At 37.9% G+C, this 26,375-nt stretch overlaps 1 long non-coding RNA gene across 1 annotated transcript; it reads left to right on the top strand.

The window, feature by feature from the left end:
• The first annotated feature begins 5,242 nt into the window (after positions 1 to 5,242).
• On the top strand, positions 5,243 to 24,196 carry LOC119626784 (uncharacterized). Its single transcript, XR_005242934.2, has 2 exons — positions 5,243 to 5,883; positions 23,754 to 24,196. It is a non-coding gene; the product is annotated as an uncharacterized lncRNA (long non-coding RNA).
• The last annotated feature ends 2,179 nt before the right edge of the window (positions 24,197 to 26,375 follow it).

Genomic DNA, 26,375 nt, shown 5'->3' with positions numbered 1-26,375 from the left:
GCTTCACATTTTTCTGCCTGCTTTATATTCGCAGGTGGCTGATTATATGGTGCCCACCCAATTAAGGATGGGTCTGCCTTCCCCAGCCCGTTGACTGAAATGTTAATCTCCTTTGGCAACACCCTTACAGACACACCCAGGATCAATATTGCATCCTTCAACCCAATCAAGTTGTCACTGAGTATTAACCATCACACATACCAACTAATTTTTGTATCAGATGTTGGACATTTTACATTTTACAATGCAAGGTACTGGGTTTTGTTACATTCCTTTAAGAAATGTTGGATCTTGTTTTAGTGTGTAGTTAAATTATTTTGCACTAGTTAAATCCTTTCAAAGCTTTGTTTTTAAGCATCATTAAGGTATGTTCAGAGAAGTCTTTACCCAGGGTAATTTAGCCCCACTGCTAAAATAATAACTTTATTATTAATTTATTTATTATTGATAATCTTGTGAGAATTCCACCTGAAACCCCATGTGTGATGACGTCTTTTCACTCCAACTGATGGGAATATAAACTCTTCACAGTTCTGTGTGAGCCACAAAGGAGAGCATTCTCTCCTTTGGTGGCTCTTTTCTCAGGCTCAGATTGTTTCCTCACACATGTATGTAGGTCAGTGCTCAGCAAAGACTCTGAGGATCTCTTTGCATGTCATTGAAGGTTTCTTTCTGTACAGTGCCCTCCTCTCAGGTGTTTTATCTTGCACTCTGATCTCCTCAACCCAGTGAGGCCTTCAGTCCAGTCTTCTGGTGATGAATTCTCTCAGCTAACTCTTCTGCCGCTCCCATATTGCATCAGTTCTTAAGGATGCCTTTAGATACCTATCCTTTAGACAATAATCTGATGAGTAGAGGTCATCATTGTTACTTGTTTTCTTTCTTTCAGGCATCATCATCCCGTACTACTAGCTGTAAAATGTTTTAATCCCTCATTTCACATACTTTGTCCAATTTAGCTTGTTGTTCAGTATCTGATGATACATCTAGTCCCTATTACTTTATATGGACCAGAAGAGAGAACATGATACAGCTACTTTTGAAAAAAATTGCTCCTTTAAAGCTAAATCTATTCAAACACTAAGACCCAGAAATTCCACTCCTAGGAATCTTTTCAAGATAAATGAGAACACTTGCTCATAAAAACACTTGTATGGAAATTTTCATGACAGCTTCATTCATAATAGGCCAAAGGTGGAAACTACTCAAACTGCAATCAACGTGAAAATGTATAAACAAATTGTGGGATTTTAATACAAGGAATATTACTCAACAATAAAAAGGAATAACTTACTGACATACATAGCAACAAGAATGAATCTCACAGATATTATGCTGAGTGAAGCAGGATACAAATTAGATTACTACCTAACCTATGATTGCATTTACATGAAGTTCAAAAGCAGACAAAATTAAGTCATGGTGAAAAAGAATTAGAAAATGATTGTCTCAGTGGCGATTCAGTGAAAAGTAATAAAAGAGAATGCTCTTGTGTGATACAAATGTTCTCTATATTTATAGAGGGGTGAGTTATGAGTTTATGCATATGTAAAAAGTCAGCAAACTTTGAATTTAAATGTATATTTTATTTTATATAAACTTTCCCTAAAAAGCACTGTAAATGGGTGATAACTTTTAGTTATTAGGATTGTTTTTCACAGTGAGAGGAACTAGCATTCTAAAATTACTTGCTATAGTTTATGTACATTTCTGTATAGTCTAGGCTTGCCCTCATGATTAACTATATTGAGAACAATGGGAGCTAGATTTCTCACTGTTGGAGAATAAAGTTGTAAGTATGGAAAGGAGGGAGACTAAATTCTACCCTGTGGTATTAGAGTATAATCGTAAGCATCAGAGAAAATCTATGGTTTCAAATGTAGGAATCAATACAGGAATAATCTGCATATCCACTGTCCATGGCTGAAGAAGCAATGACATATCAATGTCATTGACAAAGATCTAGCACTCACCTTGATTTCTAAACATGATTCTCCATGAAAAGAAAACAGATTTCCTTGGAAAAAAAAATGATTTTAGAGTTAGTATAGGGAAAGTACAAGATCATCCCAGAACATCGTATTGAACCAGAAAATCACAAAGTGCTCAAAGAATGATGAATGATGCAGCTATGTCAAGAGGACATAGGATACAGTTTGATGGAGTTCCTACTGGTCAAATCTCAAACATTTTGATCATAAAAATAAATATTGATAGTAATGGATTATATACTATGGTATGCTGGTAAACTGGCTCTCCATAATGGAAAAATAAAGAAGCCCTGGTTGGCAGTATTTGCTGATTTCTATGTTATAAATACTCCATTATGGGTGATTTTAAGCTACCAACATTATGCCAATGCACATAGACTTAAGAAGAGTTGCCTAAACGTGGTTCTCATGAGTAAGTGAGCTGGCCATAAGATACCAGTTAGAACTGTAGAAAAAAGTAAGGATACATAAATGTATACATATTATCAATAAATGATTAAATTACTTAATGGAGGAGAAAGGAAACGTTTGCTTATGGTGAAATATCAACTAATATGGAAGAAATGATGGAGTTGAAAATAATCAATGGATGCCAAAACTAGCAAGGAAAGTTTTAACAAAGAGCTCTAAATGTACACAATCTGGAAAAAAAAAATCACTCTAAAATTACTTAGTATTTACCAAAAAGAACATCTGTGTAACTTCACAGTAAAGAGAGCTAATGGAGTCCACTTGCTTTATTAGTTTCAATTTCCAACACATATGGCTTAGACTATATAACGAAGTACTCAAGGTCAGTATCTTCAGTATTGAGACAGACTGACATTATGTACCTCCTATGAGAATGTACACCTGCTGAATCATTCAGGATTCTCCAGAGAAACAGGACCAACAGGATATATTTATACAAAGAGATGTATTTTAAGGAACTGGCTTATGTGGTTGTGGGCGTGGCAAATCCAAATCTGTAGAGCACGCAGGCAGGCTGGAAACTCAGGTAAGGTTTCTACGTTACAGTTTTGAGGGAATCCTTAGCTTTGCTTTTAGGCCTTCACTATTTGGATGAGGTCCACTCATATTATTGAGGGTTCTCACTTTGTCTAAAAGTCAACTGATTCTAGATGTTTACCACATCTACAAATTATTTTCACAGCAACCTCTAGATTAGTGTTTGACCTGACAAATGTGGACCACAGCCTAGCCAAGTTGACACATAAAATTTAACCATCCCATCTGCCGAAAATTCGTAATCTGAATTCAATTATAAAAATAGACAAATAGAAATGGTGCAACGTTTTATGAACTAACAGGTCTATTGTCTTCTAAGTGTCGAAATAAATGACAAAAAGAAGACTAAGAATCTGATTTAGATTAAAGTAGACCAAAGAAACATGACAATTAAACATAATCTAGGATCCTGGATTTTATGTGGTGTTGGATAAAAAAAGTTCCTGAGATAATTGATGAAATTAGATTATGGAATGCAGGTTAAGTAATTTTCTAATTTTGACTTATTTTGCTGTGGTTGTGGAAGAGAAAGTCATCATTCTCAGGAAGTACTCACTGAAACACTAGAGATAGAGTGTGCACAGTATCTCCTTCTCCCTAGATAATATCTGAATCGTGGAACCTGTAAACATATTTTCTTACATAGCAAAAGAGACTTTGCAGATGCAATTAAAAATAGAAAAATGAAGAAATTATCCTCGATTATCATGGTGGGCCCAATGTAATCACAAGGTTCTTAGAAAAAAGAAAGAGGGAAGAAGGAGAAGTGGAGGCAGAGACTAGGAGATTAGAAGAGAGGCTGATTTCAAAGTGATGCAAATGGTGGCTTGGAAGATGGAAGGGGCTACAAGTCAAGGAATCCAGGCAACCTTGAGAAATTAGGGGACTGAGACAGCTTCTAGAATGAGGAAAGGGTAGGGAGCAGATTCTCCCAGACCCTCCAGAAGACCTGCTGATACATTTTTTCAGCCCCAGAAATCTCATTTTGGATTTCTGAATTCTAGAATGTTAAGATAAGGAATTTGTGGGGATTTTTTTCTTACTTTTCCATGTACATTTTATTTTTAATTTTTAAAAATTTTAGATTCAGAGGGACATGTGCAGGCTTGTTATATGGATATATTACATAAAGGTGAGGTTTGGACTTCTAGTGTACCCATCACCCAAATAGTGAACATTGTACCAACTAGGTACTTCTTTTAACCCTCGGCCTCTCCCATGCTCCCCACTTTTGGAGTTCCCAGGATTTATTATTCCCATTTTTATGTCCACATGTAGCCATTGTTTAGTTCCCACTTATAAGTGAAAGCATGCAGTATTTGAGTTTCTGAGTTTTGTGTTACTGTGGCAATAGAAACCTACTACACACTCAACGGTTTCGAAAAAGGTATGCATTTGTCTGAAACTATATATAAAGAGACAAAAACACAAAAACAGACAAAGCAGACATAAAACATTAGCAAATTTTGGTTAAAAGTCTCTGGGAGTTCCTCATAGTATTACAAATTGTCTTTGAAGCAATGCTAAAACAAAAAGTTACAGAAAAGTACAAAAAAGATCTGTGGCTTTAAAAAAAAAAAAGATAAAGAAATGTTTACAGTTAAATTGACGGAACGGATAGAATTTGCTTCAAATAAACCAGGAAGGAGGTATGGATGGGGAACTTCGGATGAGCGCTTGTTAGGTAATGTGTAAGAGTTTTGAGTGTACTATTTTTGTCTGTTTTTGCATTTGTTTCAGATTCTTCTCAAAATATTCAAAAACAGGATCATTTTATGTAAAAATCGGTGGAAGGGAAAATGATGCAATACTAACATTTCATGTAACCATCAGTCTAGCTGAGCAGTTGGCAGCCTCTACTGAAAAGAAAAAATTGGCATGAACTCTAGCAGTTTGGTGTCCTATCAGTTTAATGTATTTTATTTACTTGAACGGACAAACCAGGAAACAAGAGGCTTTTCTCTGATTATGTCAGCCAGCAGACGTTAACCTTTCTCTACTGTGAAGGCTACTTTCTCAGTTTCTGCACTTCGTTTGGCTTTTTGTTTGTTTTCGTAATCGTAGGCGCGACCAAAAGTGTTTAGAGCACTCTGTTGAAAATGGCAGTATTTGAAGAAACTGGATGTCACTTAAAATATGATCCTTGGATAAACATCACATGCTGCTGGCCTTCTTACAAAATGAGTAAGCACTGACTGTCTTTCTGGCTGCCAAAGCCACTTTGATTTTCCTGGAGCCCTCTATCTAGCAGGTAGTTTGAGGGGACTATGGGAAGGAGACAAATATCATACATTTGGATTATCATCTTTATTTGCTTCACTTGCCCTCTTTTTTGAGTAAAGGAGTTAAGGACATGCTTCTATACAATGAAAAACAAACTAAAATTATTCAGAGAGTTAACCTAACTTTTTACCCTTCCCCAATGAGACATACAAATGAGAGCTTGCATTTCTTGGCCAGATCCGTTGAATTTAAATTTTCCATTAACATATAATAGGTTTAGACTATAAATCCCTTTGAGCGTGGGAATCAGTGAGGAAAAACGACACTCTGTAAGCTATTGCTCAAATAAGCTCAAACATTTATTTTAGAACATACCGTGCCTGTAAAGAGAAAGATAATACATTTTATGTGTGTCAATTTTTTAAAAAAAAAACAGCAAGATTTTTTAAAAGCCATTTTATCTCTGAGAGATTCAATGACCATATTTGATGACAAGCCAGATGGCAGCATTCTCTAGACCCGGTGCCAAGACGCATGACAGGAGTCGCAATTTACCTTCCGTGGTGAGGCTAGCTGCTGAAGCACACCACAGCTGCGGGCGAGCGGGCTGCTGCCGGTAGGTGCAAGCACAGTTGGTTCCCTCCCAACTTGGATGCAGCAGGTAAGAGGCTGAATCAGTACCCAGCAATTATGGAATTGGCATGCGCTGCATTGTTTACTCACAGTAATATTCCTACTGGACTTTATTAAAACACCATCTGTTGTCAGGGCAGACAAAGAATCCAAATAGAAATACATAGCAAGACAGAGAGAAAAAGAGAAAATAAGAGCATGCATGTGTGTATCGGAGGGCTGCTACAGGATTCGGTTGCATTTCTAAGAGGCCACGTTTGACCCTGAGGGTTATCTTTTAACATGATATCCCTACTCTCCCAGATTTTTGTTCTGGGTTTCTGCTGCCAGCTAGGCCAAAACAATTTGTGGTCCAAATGAAGTTGGCTGTGTGTGAGTCAGGCTGGGATTGAAGGCAGCGAGTGCATGCGTATGGGTGGAAACCAATCACATTAGCATGACTGCAAATTAAAACCAAAATGATGCAAAGTCAAGTCCTCCTACTGAATGATGCTCGGAGTAAACTTCTGAGTTCATGTCCAGAATATAGGCTGAGTAATAAAGGATATCTGCCAATAATAATAATACCTTCAGGGCACAAAGAAAAGTGACTGTTTTTTACAATCAGCTGTTTTCTGTCACTGTTTTGAATCCTGCAGATGGGGATCAGATATTTCTAATACACAGCTGGTCTCTGCAAGTGGCCAAGTGTAATTTTTCATACACCCACAGACCATTCCAGGTGAAATTAATTAGTCAGAATTCCTCATCACAAAATACACGAATAAAATGTGATGCAAGTAATTAAATATGCAAATACAAGAACGACGGCATTAAAACTCTGATATGTCATTTCAATTCTTCTAATAGACATCTGTCTATTCGGAACTTCAGTGCAGAACAAAATCAGAAACAAAACAAACCTTAAAATAAAAAGTGTAAACAAGTCCCAATGCATGTGGCAAAATGCAAGCTGCAGGAAAATGAATCTAAAACAAGCACTGAATACTTTCCTGGTAAAAGAGTTGGCTCAGCTCAAATATATATTCAAATATTACGGAGCAAACGAATTAGGAGCATTTGGAGAAGCCAAGGGGAAAGCTCATGCAGTGTATGATGTCATCGTCTGCTTTGCCTGACATTCAGACCCCTGATATTCTTGCCAGAATATGAGCAGGCATTCTAATTTACAGAAACGCTGTTTACCACTTTGCAAGCCATACCAATATTTACAGAGAATTCAGTGAATGAATGAAAAGAAACAGCTGCGACTCCTTCCACCTCATTGCCCGTTTCATCTCTAACTCTCCTCCTCTGTACTGTCTTATTTATAGTCATTTTGTTGAGCGATGGATGGGGTTTGGCAGCACTCAGTACACTGATGCCTGTTTGTTAAACACATCACTATTCCTGCTATGGATTTTCCCTTTCCTAAGTGTGTTTTATAGAGAATACCATGATTGACTGACTATATTCCGCATTTATATTTTAATAGGCTTCAAAATGCATGAATACCCCAATTATGTACTTTTTTTCCCTAAAACTGCTTATATGGTGGTTTTAAGGCTGTTCCTAATACTGTAATTTATACTCACTGATGATATTTTGCTGTTTGATAATGTATGTGTGCTATAGTATAAGTTACTACAAAAAAAATTTCTAAAAAATAAAAAGACACTATTCTTTCCTTCAGGGAGCTTAAAATTTAGTTGGGGAAATCACATATGTGCCGTAACAACAGAAGGCAATATTAAGTTATAAGTGATGAATATTACCATGTAAAGCCAACTAGCAGAAATGCAGAAACTCAGAGGAAGAAGCAACCAGCGAAAGAGTTATTTTTCATAAGCTCTAGCCTGTGAAAGTTAAAAAGACTATGAATAGGTCAAGAGCAAAGAACAGAGCAGGGTGTTTAGGGAACACTAAACTAGGTTCTTGGGCCAGAACAGCAAAGGCAATGATGATTTCATAAGAAACACTTTTCAAGAGGCCCGTGGTTTATTCCACCCTGCCCAAGGACACCAACCTACCAGAGAACATGGTCAAGACATTCATGAAGGAGAAAGGAATAGAATCTCTGGAAAAATATGTTTAGCCTCAATCAAATTTAGATGTTCAGCCTTGCCTGCAAAAAGGCTATATAAACATTTGAGGACCAAGGGTTACTAGGAAAGAATAAAGTGGTGAATTGATTGTAGTAATTGAAAATATTTGAATAATGAGGATACCTTGCAGGACCTCAATGCCCTTGTTCTAAATTTGCTCCTGCTATATCAGAAGAATTTTGTTTAGATCCTCCACTAACTCCTGGAACAAACCAAATGAGCATGCATATTTGATGGTTACAATAACCTGGGCTAGAAAAAGTGAGCTCCATACTCAGGGCATCAGAATGATAGATGCTGAGCGTCAGCCAGGGTTGAAAGGAAGGAGACTGAGGTCAAAGACAAATACAACAACTGTCTCTGTATTAGGTCTGAGGGTGAAACCAAACCATAGATTAAATAAATGCATTGCAAGGTGTAAAGGCAGGAAGAACTGGAATAGGTGAAGCGATGAGGTGCCAGCGGCACATGTGAGTAGACTGAGAATAGAGGCTGTCTTAGTTCATTTTGTGCTGCAATAACAGAAGACCACAGACTGGGTCGTTTATGAAAAAAAAAAATCTAATTTTTTCCACTTCTGGAGGCTAGGAAGCCCAAGGTCAGAGAGCGGCAGCTGGTAAAGGCCTCCTTTCTACATCATCCCATAGTAGGAGGTGGAAGGACAAGAGAGCAGAAGAGAAAGAATGAGCATGAGAGGGCTGAACTCACTTTTATTCAGGAACCCCTTCCTGAGATAACTAACCCACTCCCTCAATGATGACATTAATCCATTCATGAGGATGGAGCCTGCATGCTCTAATCATCCCATAATGGGCCCATCTCTTACTACCATCACAATGGCAATCAAATTTCAATATGGGTTCTGGATGGGACATGCAAAAAACAGCAGACGCCATGGACATTATAGGGTTATCTGAGCCCTGGCTTTATGTGGTGCTAAGTAGGGGCCCAGGCACAGGCTGTCCAGGAAAGGAAGACAGAAGAGAGAAAACTAAATTGCCATTTTGCCATTTTACCCGAGAGTATACATTTTATTAAAGACTTTCTTCTCATCCTGATACAAATTGATTCCATTTAAATAAAAGCATGACTTTAAATTATATCACCATTAACTTCACGTCTTTAAATTATATCATTAGTAGCTTAATTAACAGGAAAAGTTGACAAATTGATAACTATCTACATGGAATGATTCGAGATTGAAAGATATTTTCTTCATAAACTATTCCCAAAGAACTATTTCTACAAGGTAATATTTAGCCCATCTGTTTTTTGTTTTTGTTTTTTGTTTTTTGTTTTTTTTGAGAAAGAGTATTGCTCTGTCGCCCAGGCTGGAATGCAGTGGCGCGATCTCGGCTCACTGCAAGCTCCGCCTCCCGGGTTCACGCCATTCTCCTGCCTCAGCCTCCCAAGTAGCTGGGACTACAGGTGCCCGCCACCATGCCCAGCTAATTTTTTGTACTTTTAGTAGAGACGGGGTTTCACCGTGTTAGCCAGGATGGTCTCGATCTCCTGACCTTGTGATCCGCCCACCTTGGCCTCCCAAAGTGCTGGGATTACAGGCATGAGCCACCACACCCGGCCTATTTAGCCCATGTTTTACCTTCATTTTCCCAAGTATTCCTAACCCTGCCTCACTGGAAAATTCTATGGGAATAAGCTTCTGGTTTAGAGATTATGCTGGAAAAATAAGAAATATCTCCTTGTCCCTTTGTCATCACAGTCCTTCCTTCCATCCACCATATGCCAAATGTGGATCTCTTCTCTGGAGCTGATGTCTTCACATGTAGGCCATTGGTTTTTGCCATTCATTCAAGACATACACATGGAAATGTCTGTGGTTTTTATGGAAAAATAGCTATGCAAACAACTGGAACATTCTATTTGGGATCATTTCCCCATTCTCAATGTTTCATGTTTTACACACACAGACGTACACACACACACACACACACACACACACACACACATACTGCCCTGTGGTTTTTAACCCTTGGTCAAAACCAAAACAGAGTCCATAAATTCAACAAGGTTGTCTCTGGTCCCCAACTGTGCTGTCAAGTAGCCCAAATAGTACTACGGAAATGATAACCCTAGGCTGTCACCACACATACTCCCCTGTCACTGCAGACCTGGCTGGGTCCCTTGGGTGAGAAGATTTGGAAATAGTAGAATAAAAATATCCTAAGGCTTGTGTTTATACCACAGAATAGAAAGTTAAGAGAGCCTTTAGGGAAGCTCTTCATGGCCCTTTCTATCTTGAATTGCACAATACATTTCTTCTCTATAAAGCTGGTCCCCAGGAGGTGAAGCAGGACCTTGGCATTATATAAATATTGACAGGAAGAATGCAACTGCAGGCTTTCCACAGGCACTCCTTGTTGTGTTGAAATGCCAAGAGCCTCCAAATACAGATAGAACCTTCCTTTCTTTTGCTCTTTTTCCAATGGTAACAATAAGTATTTAAGGCACAGATCTCCATGGAGTCTCAATACAGGGACACTGGATTGAAACATCTAGTGTTGATGAACTGATAAGTGGTAAAGTCTAACACTTTAGCACACAAGTTGGGACTATTACGGAGCAGAATAGCTGTCATGAAGACAGACATCTTAGGGGTCTCCTCACTGAATAGTTGCTAAGAAGTTAGTGACAGCTGCTAGGAGAAGCTTTCAGATCTAGCTAAAAGGAATTAGAGTCTGTCTTTATATTTTAAAAGCTTGAATACTAAAACTGGAATCCTGGCACGGCAAGGAATCTAGTTTTGCAGTTACTGCCAGCAAGGAACATGCTCTGGTTGTCTTCCAGGTACATGCATAGTGAAATTAAGGGAGTTTTCCTGCTGAAGGAGAAGTGTTTGAGACAAGAATGATATGGTTTGGCTCTGTGTCCCCACCCAAATCTCATCTCAAATTGTAATCTTCATAATTCCCACGTGTTAGGGAAGGGACCTGGTGGGTAGTGATTGGATAATGGGGATGGTTTTCCCCAGGCTGTTCTGGTGATAGTGAGGAAGTTCCCATGAGAGCGGATGATTTTAAGTGTCTGTAAGTTGCCTCTTCTTGCTCTCTCTCGCCTGCTGCCATGTAAGACATGCCTGCTTCCCCTTCTTCTATGATTGTAAGTTTCCTGAGGTCTTCTCAGCAATATGGAGGCCTCAGGAAACTTTTTCTTTATAAATTACCCAGTCTCGGGCAGTTCTTTAGAGCAGTGAGAGAACAGACTAATACAATGAGTGTCTCTATATCTTGAATTGTTAGAGAGAATGAAGAATTCTTGGCAAGGATTGAGAAAATGGTCCAAGACAGAACTTTTTAAAAAAGATTAATTTGTAGTCAATACGAAGAATGTATATATTAATACATATATAAAAGAGGACTGGGTCGGGCACAGTGGCTTATGCCTGTAATCCCAGCACTTTGGAAGTACAAGGCAGGTGGATCACTTGAGGTCAAGAGTTCGAGATCATCCTGGCCAACAGAACGAGTCTCACTCTGTCATCCAGGCTGGAGTGAAGTGGCACGATCTCGGCTCACTGCAGCCTCCGCCTCCTGGGTTCAAGTGATTCACCTGCCTCAGCCTTCAGAGTAGCTGGGATTACAGGTGTGCACTACCCTTCCTGAGAAACCTTTAAGGCAAAGAAGTATGTAGAGAATACACAGAAATTTCCCAAGTATCATGAGGGTTAAGAATTGGGATTCATATCTAACACTACAGAAAGCGTCTATATAAATTCATAGAGAATAAATAAGTTATTTTGAATTCCAGTGGAAAAAGTTGAAGAACACCCCAGAATGGGGTAGATAAGGATGAAATATGGCTGATCACAGGAAAAAAAAATGCCTTATTTGAAGAAAAGAGAATAAATAGACCTGAAAGCAGAAAAAAATCCCTAGGACAAGAAATTATAATCATTTATGTAAAATCATTTAACATAGAATGCACATTAAAAGGCAATGGAGTAAAGATCAAAAGATCAAAAAACAATAAAAATAATTTTGGTTTGGAGGCAGCTCAGAGATTATCTTGTCAAATGAGATTATGGGTAACGTTTTCCTAATACAGAAGATAATTTGGCATAAAGGCAATTTATGGTCATAGCAGAATTCAACTGTTGGGTGATTGCTTCTTTTCATTCTTCTAAAAGTAGAACATATAAAAAATTCTTATCTTTTCTGCAGTTTCATGAATCAGGAAGTTGAAGAATAATAAGGGAAACCCTTATACTCAAGTTAGCTCTAAGCATCATTTAATAATTTGAACTAATGGGAAACATAAGGGAGACTGTCCATGTCATTTTAACTCTTGGTTACCAAGGAAATATATTAATGGTGATTAGAGCCAAACAAAACTGAGATAGGATCGAGTTGGGATGGAAAAGCATGCCATGGGTTTTGGCATAAGCTAGATCTAGTTTTAAGCCTCCTAGACTCAATTATTTACTATCTTAGAGACTTTGATCAAGTCAACACTTCTTTTCTGAGACTTTTGTTTTCATTTCTAATGAGTAGTTTATATATATCCAGAATACAGTGTCATTACCATATGCTGCACTAGATCAAAAACTTTGACTTCAGAAATTCTGTAATTCTCTCTTCTATCAATAAGGTCACTGAAATGGAAAATTACTGTAATAATTCAAAATCTCACAATTAACTATGTCTGCATATGGGGAGAGGAAAAATAGTCATACTGGGCCAGTTACTAAGCAACCACTTTGTAAAACCCTATCTCACTAGGCTGAGAAAAGAACAAAGAAATGATGCTTTCCTATTAGACCCTAATCATCCCCTTTAAAGGGGACACATCACCAATGAAAAGATGGCCAGTCATTTCTTTAACAACTTGTTGGTAAATGGGGTTTTGCATTTCTATGACTCTCCTTCCAATTTTCCTATATTAAATTTGAATGTTTCTTGACACATAGACCTCTTTGGGAGTCATGGAAGCTGCAATAAATAAATGAATGCTTGAAAAACCTAACAGATAGTTGCACACATATTTTGTCCTCGAAACCCATTTATGGATCCCCAGATAAAGCGAAACACAGAAGTATATTATTTCTCATTGTTTATATTTTCACTCAAACTCCAAAACCGTTTACTTATTAAAATAAAATGCAGGTGTTAAAGCACAAGGAAATTATGAATGTTTACAAAAAAAGAAGACAAACAAAAATATTCCAAAAGCCAGTTTTATAAGAAATACTGCAATTAAAACGACGGAATGGGGATATGATGGGAAGCAGGACAGTGTATTCTTTGCCTGATCCCATTTGAAAATTTAATGGGACTCATAATTTCAGAAAAATGGACTACAATCTGCAGATGAGAGTCAGCCTGTATTTTATTAGCCTAAGGAAAAAAAAAAACACTACTGTAAAAAACCCACAGCTGTTTTGCCAGAAGATGATTCCACAAACTACCGTGCTGTAATTACGTGGGCCACTTTTGAAGTGCTGATTCTTGTTTTTTGTTTTGTTTTGTTTTTGTTTGTTTGTTTTTTTATACCTACTGAATCAAATTCTCTATGATGATGCCCGTAAGTGTGCTTTTAACACGCATCGTGATCGATCTTTAGCTAAGCTAAAGTTTGAGAAACACTTTGCCGTCGTTTTAAAGATCTTCATTAAGAGTATCTGATATCTAACCAAAACTTAAATCCTACAATATTAAATTTCACTTTACTGAATGAAATACATTTCCAATCTAGATGGCCCTATATTTTTGGTATGGATACTTTTTATAGATTTGTTTGTATTGTCCATGGGAAGTTAAAAGTGCTACAACCCTAAGGGGTAAAAAACTATGCCTATCTGTGATTGTCATCTTGTTCAGGTAATAAGAAATAGTAACAATCATATCATCTTGGGAAGTAACATGAGTTGTAGTGACCACTTTCACCTTGACAGCAGAACACTAGGATCTCCAGAGATTATTTTCTGAGAAAGGCATAATACCCAAAACTGAGTGTTACTTAAACTTTTCAAAAGAAATAATTTCATAATGATATGAACGTTGTAAGTCCAACAAAATTCAAGATGTATCTTTCCTTTAATTCTGATTGTAGAATGTGTAAATTAGTAGAATAAAGAGGGATACATTTTTCTCTTTGGTATCACTTTAATCTTTCAAACTTGAGTTTATTTATTTTGTCTTTTTCCCAGGGAGAGAATACAATGGGGAAGGGAGGTTTGGAAGGAGGGAGCAGACACAATGAAACTGACAACCATTCCAGAAAGAATGTTTTTTATGATACAGGAGTCCATCAGGGATTCAACAGAGACAACTAAACTAATTACAAGAAGCTAAACAGCACCCCTCCCCTAAGAATGACATTCAGTATTGACCTGCTAAGAAGATAAATGCCCAACACATTTATTGTCATAAGGGTCAGTGCTTGTCCTATACTAAAACAATCAAGAATCTGCTGGCGCTCTTGGCCTTGCGTCACACGTTACCTGTATGAGAGCGTTGTACATACAGGGAGGAGCCTGTCACACTGGGCAACGCAAGCATGCTGAGGCTGTGGAACGTCTGTGCCAGCACTTTCACATTCTTATCAACATGCTCCAGCTCTTGCTGGGGCAACAAGAAGGAAAGTTTTGGCATATCAATGTAAATCATTGCATGCTCTTTGGAATAGAATAATAATCAAATTGATTTACTAGCTATGCACAGCTCTCAGAGAACGTTTGAAAGTGGGGGGTGGTTTTAATAGGGTGGAGAGGTTGGCTTTTCCTGAATTATTCATATATAATTAAAATAAGAAGTGATCAGCATTGTCTATCTATATGTTATTAGTTTACTAACCAGAAAGCTGGGTAGTAATTAACTCTAATTCCTGGAAGCATACTGGAGTGAGAAGAAGGCAGAGAAGAAATTCTACACTCCACGTGTGTAATATCTCACCCTTTCATGTCCTGTTGTGTCCCAAATAAAAGTGTCTGATTTATACCAGCAGAGTTGGCACCAGCTACGTGCACATTTCTGCTCTTCTTGTTGTTTATTGTTATATGTTTAAGTACTTAGGAGGCATCAAGAGGAAACCAATGGGAAGACCTTCTCCATGACTATAAATTCATAGTCTTGAGAAATGATATTGATAGGTTTGGACAGGAATAAACACATCCCTAAAAGCCTTACACTTTGCCATAATTTTGGTACCTGCGCAAAACTAAATGTTTTTTTTTTTCTTCTTCTGTCTTCTCCAATGCCATGCATCACGCTAAATTCAACCCAAAAACTGAACAGGCAAATACCTCAAGTGCATGATACATTGACCTACCTTCAGTACTAGGCTAGCACTATCCATAGCATAGGACGGATGCAGTCATTCCAGAACACACCTCCCTGAACACTAATTCCATCAGCAGAATAATAGGGGAACTACAAAGTCCTCATCATCCTAAAACTGTGTTCAAGATCCTCATTTGACAAGCAACATGGGAATGGGAGATGCAAAATGACAAGATTTGTCCACAATTTCCTGGAAATAATAGTTCTACTTGATTCTCTATTCAGAAAAAAAAAAAAAAGAGGATGTCATTATTATAGATCAATGAAAGAAATTATTTGATTAGGGTAAAAATAGCAACCTGTCAGATGTAATCTTATACACTGGACAAAATATTTACAATCACGCTACAACTTTTTTTTTTTTTTTTTTTTTTTTTTGAGATGGAGTCTCACTCTGTCACCCAGGCTGGAGTGCAGTGGCACAATCTCCACTCACTGCAACCTCCGCCTCCCGGGTTCAAGCGATTCTCCTGCCTTAGCCTCCTGAGTAGCTGGGACTACAGGCGTGCGCCACCAGGCCCAGCTAATCTTTGTATTTTTAAGTAGAGACAGGGTTTCACCATGTTGGTCAGGCTGGTCTCGAACTCTTGACTTGTGATCTACCCTTCTCGACCTCCCAAAATTCTGGAATGTTAGGCATGAGCCACCACATTCAGACACAAAATTTACATTTTCTACTCTATAGTGTAGAGAGGCTGTGTATACATTATATATACACACACAGCCTCTATAGTGTAGAGAGAGTAGAAACATATAGTGTATACACGTTTGGACACAGGCCCTTGAAACGTATAGTGTACATATATGCTATAGCATTTGTGCTGAACAGGAGGTTCAAGGGCCTGTGAGAAACATATCATGTATACATGTTTCAAGGACCTCTGACCAATTTACCACCAGATTCAAAATCTACTTCAATATATACTTAAGAGGATTGAATTCACTTTTTTGGTCTTCTCATTATAGCCTCTGACATTTTTAGTAGCGCTTTAGTAAGGCTTATGTATGTTTATATATACATATGTCATTTATATATGTAGATAGATATGTAAAATACCTACATATTTATATATGCGTATGTACATTTATATATGTAGATAGATGTGTAGATAAAACTACATATTTAAATGTACATATGCATATATAAACCTATTTAAGTCTTTATTATTTAATAGTATTATTGAGCATTCTTAAATATAATTCTATTATTATTATTGAGAATCATCTGTTAGAACAGTTAACATTTAACATCTTTGTTCCTTCTATGCATCGATATAGGTACACAGTAATGTTGTTAATCAACGATCGTGGGTAATTAGATGAAATGACATGCTTTGTGAATGAGCAATTAAACTTTTTGGACGGTGAAATATTTGTTATTTACTGAGTATGGTTCTAAAAATATCTGCTGAGGTGCTTTTATAGGCAAGTCAATCTTCTTGTTATTTCTTTTAGGATAGCTTCTATGGCATGTCGTGAATGTTAGAACAACCCCCCTTTTCACAATTTATCATGAGAAAAAAATCCAAAAACATTACAATAGTACATGCACAAAGGTGTTTATTGCAGTATTGATTACTGCGTTTACTGCAGTAATGAACATTTCAAACCACCTAGATGTTCAACAACAGAGAGAAATAATTATGACTTATATCGAATAAACATACAACCTCTACAATATTTTCAAACTACTAATTTAAAAACTGGATGGCAACTGGGAAAAGAAAGATGTTCATGTAACTATCCAGAATGAAAAGCACAATGTAAAAGTGAATTTTTTGTTACATTATGCACACGTAGTCAAAAACTACACAATGGCAGGGGAAGTAGCACATTCACTACCACTGGTTGGTTTTTACAACTTTTATCTCTGTAATTCTTAGTCTATGATATATACAATTAAAACTATTTAAGGATATCAGGGCATTCATTACTGCCGTCTTTTATGACATCATGACATTTCTTCAGCATGCTTTGGAACCAAATACTCTCTGTGTCACTGCAACTTTTTCTTCAAATGCAACTATAATATATAACTATAATCTCGCCCAGCTCTAGTATTTATGCTGAACAGCAGATCCCTCCTGCTTTGGGAATTCCAACCAATCGCTGCCCCACCTCCCCACTCCCACCCCCCACTCATCAAGGTTTCAAAGTATCTGCTAACAATAGCTTCCCTCAACACATGCTTGGTACCAGTGTTACTTTTCTATTGCTGCATGACAAATTTCATTTTAAAACAACACACATTTATCATCTCATAACTCCCCAAGGTCAGGTGTCTGGGCCTGGGTTAGCTGGGCCTCTGCAAGGGCTCTTCTGACTGCAGTCAAGGTGTCTGCTCTTGCTGCCGTCTCACCTGAGGTTCAGGATCTCTTCCCAAGCTCATTCACATGACTGAAAGAATTTTCTTTGAAGTTTGTATTAGGTCATTCTCACATCACTATAAAGAAATACCTGAGGATGGGTAATTATAAGGAAAGGGGTTTATTTGGCTCATGGTTCTGCAGGCTGTACAGGAAGCATGGTGCCAGAATCTGCTTGGCTTTTGGTGAGGCCTCAGGAAGCTTACAATCCTAGCTGAAGGTGAAGGGGGAACAGACATGTCACATGGCTAGAGCAGGATCACGAGAGAGAGGAGGGAGGTGCCACACATTTTTAAATGACCAGATCTCATAAGAACTCACTATCATGAGGTGAGTACCAAGCGGGATGGTGCTAAATAATTCATGAGACACCCACCCCCCATGATCCAATCACCTCCCACCAGGCCCCACCTCCAATATTCAGGATTCCATTTCACATCCAAACTATATCACAGTTGCAGGACTAAAGTCCTACTTTCTTGTCAGTGTGGGGGTCGTTTTTAACTCCTACAGGACCAGCAAGGCCCTCATTTTGCTCTTAAAGTTCAGCAGGAGAAATTCTTTCTAGTCCTCTGTCACCTTGCTTTATATAATATAATGTCATCATGAGAGGGACTATGCCACCAGCTGGTTCCTATAAGGTAACCTAATCATCAGATCCACTGAGGGGGAGGGCATTAAACGTGGCATGTACACCAGTAGGTGGAAATCTTGACAGCCATCTCAGAATTCTGCTTACCACTAGAATTTATTTTATTTCTTTATGCTATACACTGGATAAAGAAATTAAGATATTTCTGCTTCTTTCTAAGAAAAATAAATAAATAAATTATTATGTCAGATATAAAATATATAAATCAGAAAATTATGTATAGTCTCGGTTTCAACAGAGCAAAGTGGATGAGAAAGGTGGGATATTCTTTTATGCAGAGGGGCAATAGCTTTCTATGATCTGTGGGAAGAACAGCATTGCCTCAGTGAAAAAGTAATGACGTATTTCACTTTCACGTAGGAATTTTTAAATTAATGACATTAAATTGATAAAGAGCTGGTGTATTATTAAGGAAAGAATTGTTATTCTCTCTCCTCAATAATCTGGTCTGTAGTTTGCTTGCATTTCCTCACAGATTAGTGTTTTTGTTCAGGTATATCTCTAGAGTAGCCTCTGCAAAATACGGCAGATATTACAGTAATTAAGAGTGCACCTAAACTAAAATGCATTCTTCTTCTCTTCAGCTCGACTTTACACATGATTGTGTTAATATTTATACCATAGCCTGTGTAGTTTGAAAGCATGCCAAGTTAGTTAGGACCATGGGTACACTCATCAAAGAGCCAGCTCTCTACTTTCTTCTGCTGAATAAATGAAGTCAGGAAAATGGGTAAGTTAGCTGCTTTTCTAAGGTTTTGTGACTAATCAGCGATGTAACCATGATTGTGACTCATATTCTGACTATTTGCTTGTGTGCCCACAGCCGACCTAAAAATGTGAGCACCGGCCGGGTGCGGTGGCTCACACCTGTAATCCCAGCACTTTGGGAGGCCGAGGTGGGTGGATCATGAGGTCAGGAGATCGAGACCATCCTGGCTCACACGGTGAAACCCCGTCTCTACTAAAAAATACAAAAAATTAGCCGGGTGTGGTGGTGGGCGCCTGTAGTCCCAGCTACTCGGGAGGCTGAGGCAGGAGAATGGCGTGAACCCGGGAGACGGAGCTTGCAGTGAGCCGAGATCTTGCCACTGCACTCCAGCCTGGACGACACAGAGAGGCTCTGTCTCAAAAACAAAACAAAACAAACAAACAAACAAACAAAAAACATGTGAGCACTACGGGACAAGCTTGAGTTGCAAAGGCAAGCTGAAAAGAACCACCCTCTTAATTCCCCAAATAGCATCTCTTTGCAGAAACGAGGTAATACCATAGACTCTTGTCTTCAATGAATTTACTGTATCTTTAGACACAAACACAGATACACGGATGTTTAATGTTCCCAGCTGTCAAATTTACTGAGTTAACATCCATTTAGGATCATAGCTTAGCACACCCATTCTAGAAGTGACTGAACAGTTTTTCCTAGTTGATCTCTTTCAAAGACAGCGGACCACATCTCCGCACCCGGTAAGCACCGCAACATCATCTCGGATAATTGCTTAACTCTCTATGGGTTTCTAACAAGCACCCTTCACACTGAAATACAGCTTTTTAAACCCTTTAAGCTCATCTCTCTGTTAATGGAATCTGCCTAACTCCCTGCTGGGACTGACTAGCACCAAATAAATATTCTTGGAAGTTATCATTTTCTTATTTACTTATGCAATAGCACACAAAGTTTTGCTTGTTTAGCAGGTGTTCCTGTTCTCCAAGTTCAAGTCAAAGCAGAATTTCTCGGAAAAGGGAAAGACACATGTCCTTCTAGGAGTTAATCAATACCTTTCAAAGTGTTTCTCTTGCAGTGCGACTGGTGTTCATCCTTTCCTTTCCATTTCATTCCCATTGTTCTTTTAATGCTGTTAATTTTAGATGGCAGATACTTGTGCTTTGGTTTCTTTTTTAAAAAAATTCTCAGCCTGTCGCGATGGCTTATGCTTGTAATCCCAGCACCAAATTTGGGAGGCCGAGCCGGGCGGATCGTGAGGTCAGGAGATCAAGACCATCCTGGCTAACAAGGTGAAACCCCATCTCTACTAAAAACACAAATAATTAGCCAGGCGTGGTGTCGGACGCCTGTAGTCCTAACTACTCCAGAGGCTGAGGCAGGAGAATGGCGTGAACCCGGGAGGCAGAGCTTGCAGTGAGCTGAGACCGCACCATTACACTCCAGCCTGGGCGACAGAGCGAGACTCTGTCTTTCAAAATAAATAAATAAATAAATAAATAAATAAATAAATAAATAAAACTTCTCACATTATTTTTCATTCCTTCTAGTAAATTTTTTCAAATGGTCTCACCAAGAATGTCTACTATCTTGGCATATAATAATAGGTCTACAGACATCAGAACCTCACCATTCACTTCCAAACATATCCTAATAGACAAACTTTGTTATCCTGTCTTAGTCCATTCAGACTGCTATGACAGAATATTACAAGCAGGGTGACTTACAGACAACAGAAATGTATTTTTCACAGTTCTGAAGGCTGAGAAGTCCAAGAACTAGGTGTTGGTGGATTCAGTGTCTGGAGAGGGCCTGCTTCCTGCTTCAAAGCATCTGTCTTCTCACTGTGTCCTCACACAGAGTATGCCTGCGGCCTCTGTCATAAGGTCGCTAATCCCATTCATGAGGGCTCCACCCTCATGACCTAATCACCTCCCAAAGGCCCCAGTCCCTATGACCATCGCACTGCCAATTAGTTATCAACATATGAATTTTAACAGGGAGCACAAATGTTTAGACTATATAGTGTATCTCATTCCATCTGAACGTTGAATCTATCAGTCTGGGGTAACTTTTACAGATTGCAGCAATTGGAGTAAGAAAAGACAACGTTTTGTAGCTGACAGCACTTAACCCAGCCCCGCCCCTCTCTGTTCCTCTTCCTTGTGACCCTGTGGCCCCTCCTCAAGGGAGCCTGTGCTGAACTTCAGAGTTTATAGCCCCTCCTGCTCAGAACTTGCCAAGGCCTATAAAACATGAAGCCTTCCCAATAGTATTTTTTTTTTTTTTTTTGCCTCATCATATAAGAATAATACTTTCCTCCTCTACCTACAAAACACTCTGTTGCAAGAATCCCCACATAGGAACTGCTCATATGTCACTCCTCCAGGTGAAATACTTGAATTTAACTGGGGTTCTAGAAGAAAAACTAAATCCCCAGAAATACATCTATTTTGGGGATGTCAGGCTGAAAAAATCGGTGACACCTAGGGAAGAAAACATGTCACTACAGTGCTCCCCAAGTCACTGTATAATTACGAAAGTTACTTTATAAATTAAATTTAGATTTTCAAAGCACTTTCATATGAATTAGTGCACTTGGGACAGACAATAGTTTGTAGTGGTAGGTAAGCTTTTAGAATCACTTTTACTTATATAGTACAGAAAGGTTAAATGATTAAGCAAGATGGGCCAGCCGGTTATTGGAATTAGGGCTAAAATAAAACTACAGGTCCTGACACCATAAAGCTTGGACTCAAGTAGATTATGAGAGGCCAACTCAAATCTCACAAGTAGTAGGAAAACTTAATCCAAAGGGAGGCCTTGGTTTGAATTGTTTGTTCATTTGAACCTTGTAGATAATAAATAAAAGGTCCAGGATTTCTATTTCCAAATAACAAACCATCATTCTATTCTTCAAGTATGTTGTACAACCTCCAACTATATCATGTGAGTTCATCAAGAAAGAATTTGCATTAACATCTTCGTGGTCTCTTTGACCCTCTTGCAGGTGTGAGTGAAGTGCTTGGCTCTGCGAGATGGTCCTGGTCCAGCACTTTTCACAATTATCTCCTCTTGCATTCCCACTGATCCTTCAGAATTGTGTGACCTTTCAACTTTCTGAAAGGCCCACAGTGTCTCTTAATTCAAATTCTCTACATGTAGATACATTCAGATCACTTTACAATTTAATCTTTGAGCAAAACTGTAAATCATCATGTCCCACGACATTACAATTGTGGGGGGGAAGGTGTTTGGTATCGCATCTAACTGCTTGAAAACTCTGAGTATCTCTAGACACAGTCAATATCCAGGTCTCAGATATGCATTTATTGTGTTTATTATAATGACTGCCTTTGTATTCACTGCAATCATTTTCTACTGTTTCTTCCTTTGTGTAATCATTTCTTCCCTTCCCCTCCATTATATTTTAGAGTAATTCTATATTCTGTTTTTTGAATACACACTTTTCTTTCTTTTAAAATAATTTGCTGTGTATATTTCAGTTTTACAACCTGATGTAACGTTGGGATTGCAGTGCTTACTATCTCTCTCTTATCTGTCTCTTACTATCTATACTATACTATCTCTCTCTTACTATCTCTCTCTGTGTATATGTGTATATATACGCAGCTACATATCTATGTGTATATATGCATATACACAGGTATATACATATACCTGTATATATGTATATGCATATATATATACCTGTGTATATATGCATATCTATATACATATATCTGTGTATATACACATATATGTGTGTATGTATATGTGTGTATACATATATCTGTATATATACATATATGTGTGTATGAATATATATCTGTGTATATATACATATATGTGTATGTCTACATATACATATATACATATACATATGTCTGTGTATATGCATATATACACAGAGAGAGAGCTAGTACAATGATCACTATAGGGAGGCAGATTAACCTATCTATCTTCTCACATAGTTGCTTTTTTGTGTGTAATAAGAACACCTGATATCTACTTATTTAACAAAAATTCCTAATACAATATAAAAATTCCTAAAGAAATTAAAAATGGAGCTGTGTTATGACCCAGCAATCCATTTCTGGGTCTATATCCAAAGAAAATGAAATCACTACCATGTAAAGATCTCTGCACCCCCATGTACCTTGCAGCATTATTTACAATAGCTAAGCTATGGAAACAACCCAGGTGTTTGCCAACCAATGGAAAAATAGACAAAAAAACAGTGGTGTATATATGTGTGTGTGTGTGCGTGTAGTGCAATATTATTCAGCCTTAAAAAAGGAGACAATCCTGCCTTTTGCCACAACATGGATGGAGCTGGGGACATTATGCCAAGTGAAATAAGTCAGACACATAGACACTTTTTTAAAAATGGAGCACCTGTTTTCCTAACTTGTCTCTTAGCTAAAAATTCTTCAGCAGTCTTCACTGCTTGGAAAACAAAGCCCTCAATCCATAGCTTCTCATTAGATAGAGTTGATTCTCACTCTTCACTGTAGATGTGTTTAAAAAGTCAATACAAACACTGAATTACTGAATACTGAGCCATTGTTCCTAGGAGAAATACAGGGTTCGTTTCCTATGAACCTCTGGTGACAGCATTTTTGTCAACCAGACAATATATAACCTTGTTTTATGTGTGTTTCCCTGTATAGATACCTTATTTTTTATATATTGGTTCATTACCATTAAACTCAAGGCTATCAACATGACACCTATGCTTGAATGAAGCACCTAACACATATTTTCTTCATAGGGCACGTTGCAGCCTCTTGTGCTGAGGACCACTGGAGAGCACTCAACACTACCAATGCTCGGAAGCCATTCTAAACAGCACAACACCAACAAAAAGTACAAAAATGAAAAAACAACGTGGCATTAAATAGACTGCGAAAAGGACACATGTCTACAGCAGAGAGCTGAAAGAAGGTGGAGTGCCACATTGTTCCATGCCAATTGGAATGATGTGCAGAGGGAGAGGGGGGTGAACACGTTCATAAATCATGGTGGAAGCACTGCAAGGGCGTTGGTCATGGAGTTACAAATAAATATTAGGGACTAGGTGAATTTGAAAATATAGAAACCTTGAATAACGAGGATCAATGGAATTTGCATTATGCTGTGAGCTTAATTCCACTGTCACCCACATTAATAAATAAGCCATGTTCTATCTAGAACAGAGGCTTGAGTAGTCCCAAGGCTCACCTTGTATTCTCTTAATCCTATAACTCTTTTTTACTTTATGCCTTTGGTTTGAAACCACTCCTGTATTTGTTCCTTCATATAGCTTTGTGGTTAAAATCAATATCTCCTCTGCAAAAGCACTGGAGAGAAATCACCATTACAGAGGATGTCATATTCTCTTTCAGTTAAGGATTATTTTTATTCAAATATGACCCATCCATGCCTCACCTGTATCCTAGAAATTTAAGCTAAAGCTCCATGAAGGTAAGAACCTTCTCTCATATTTCTTTACATCCTCAGTAGTTAACCCAGAACCCAGCACATACCAAGGGCTCGATAAATATTAACTAAACTGAATTTAACTGAATTTGATTTGAATGAGATTGAGATGTATTGCTATTTCTTATGTACCCCTATAAAAATCCTCTATCACTGATACAATTCTGTATGCCATGCACAAGAAAACATTCTGTAAAAAATGGAGAAAAGCTTACAATGGTCTCCATAGAGAACCAGAGGAAATAATAAGGTAAGAAGTAAAGTAGGTGTAGAGGCAGCAACCTGGTTAGATGGGTGCTACAGAATTTATTTATCTATTTATTTATTTATTTACTTACTTACTTACTTATTGAGATGGAGTTTTGTTCTTGTTGCCTAGGCTGGAGTGCGATGACACGATCTCAACTCACTGTAACCTCAGCCTTCAGGTTCAAGTGATTCTCCAGCTTCAGCCTTCCAGGCATCTGGGATTACAGGAGCCCACCACCATGCCCGCCTAATTTTTGTTTGTATTTTTAGTAGAGATGGGGTTTTACCATGTTGGCCAGGTTGGTCTCCGTCTCCTGACCTCATTGATCCGTCTGCCTCCCAAAGTGCTGGGATTACAGGTGTGAGCCACTGGACCTGGCCTGCTACCTGATTTAAATTGAAGCTGTGTCTGTGTAGCCAGCACAGCATTTTTATATTACACATTATCTGGGTGTCCTGATGCAAGTGTGAATTTGGGTGGGGAGTGACTAATGGCTATCCAGGGTGGGCTAAGCCAGCTGCTCTTGGCACTGTACTGGAGCCTGATAGGCTCCCCACCCGCATAATTCAAACAGATGGTAGAACACTAGAACACTTGGGTGCATCCAGAAACAAACCCAAGTAGGTCAGAAGAGTATTCCAAAATATGATCTTACTTATTTCAATGTAATTATAGCCACTGTAATTTCTTATCAAAAGAAATAATAAGCATACTCCTTCATTTATCCTAAACTATGCTTAAATAATAGCACTGGGTGAAATTGTTATATAAATTAAGTTAGTTATGCATTAAGGAATAATATCCTGGAAAGCTAGATTTAAAATAAGATATTGATTATATCTGCATCTAATTTGTGGGCTATGCTAGTGTCTCCTCAAGTACATTGGGTGAGCGAGGGCTTTGGTTCACAAAGTTAGTACATCATCTTTCTCACCCTGGGAGTTCATTGAATTACAGATTTCTCCAGCTCTGTCCACTCTGAGATTCTGATTCAGTAAAACTGAAACTTTTTATGTTTCTCTTTAATACTGAGCACAACTGGGTAAGATACGTTTTATTACTATTTTCTTCTATACATATATAATTTAAGATTCTTATTTCAAATGCATTTCTTCTTAAAGTATATAATGAAAAATGGGGGTGCAGCACACCAACATGGCACAAGTATACATATGTAGCAAACCTGCACGTTGTGCACATGTACCCTACAACTTGAAGTTTAATAATAATAAATAAATTTAAAAAAAAAAAAAAAGAAAAATGGAAGCATTTGGAGAGATCATTTTTTGCTATAAACAAAAGGATCACCATCAGTGTAGAGATTTTAATTAAATATTTTATCTACTTAATTTTAGTAGCATTCCTCAAGAAAAAATAGAAAATTTGCAAACTCTGTCTACAAACTACATGTAAGCAAATATGTCTTTAGTCTATCAATCAGTTGATTATCTATTTACCTACTTATCTCTGTCATCTATTGGCTTAAAATTTTACTCAGATTGCCTTTTCTATGGCGCTTCCTAAATAACTACCATATACACCTATTTTTACAAGTATGTGTGTTTCTTTTGTTGATTGAATTTCTAAAATCAGAAAAATACCATTATCAGTCCATCAATGTGGATTTCTTACCTCCATCACCATCCAACTTACAGTCATTCCTTT

The sequence above is a fragment of the Chlorocebus sabaeus genome, chromosome 17, assembly GCF_047675955.1.
Source record: "Chlorocebus sabaeus isolate Y175 chromosome 17, mChlSab1.0.hap1, whole genome shotgun sequence".
Taxonomy (NCBI): domain Eukaryota; kingdom Metazoa; phylum Chordata; class Mammalia; order Primates; family Cercopithecidae; genus Chlorocebus; species Chlorocebus sabaeus.
The sequence above is the reverse complement of the archived record's forward strand: the minus strand, read 5'-3'. Positions and strand labels throughout refer to the sequence as shown.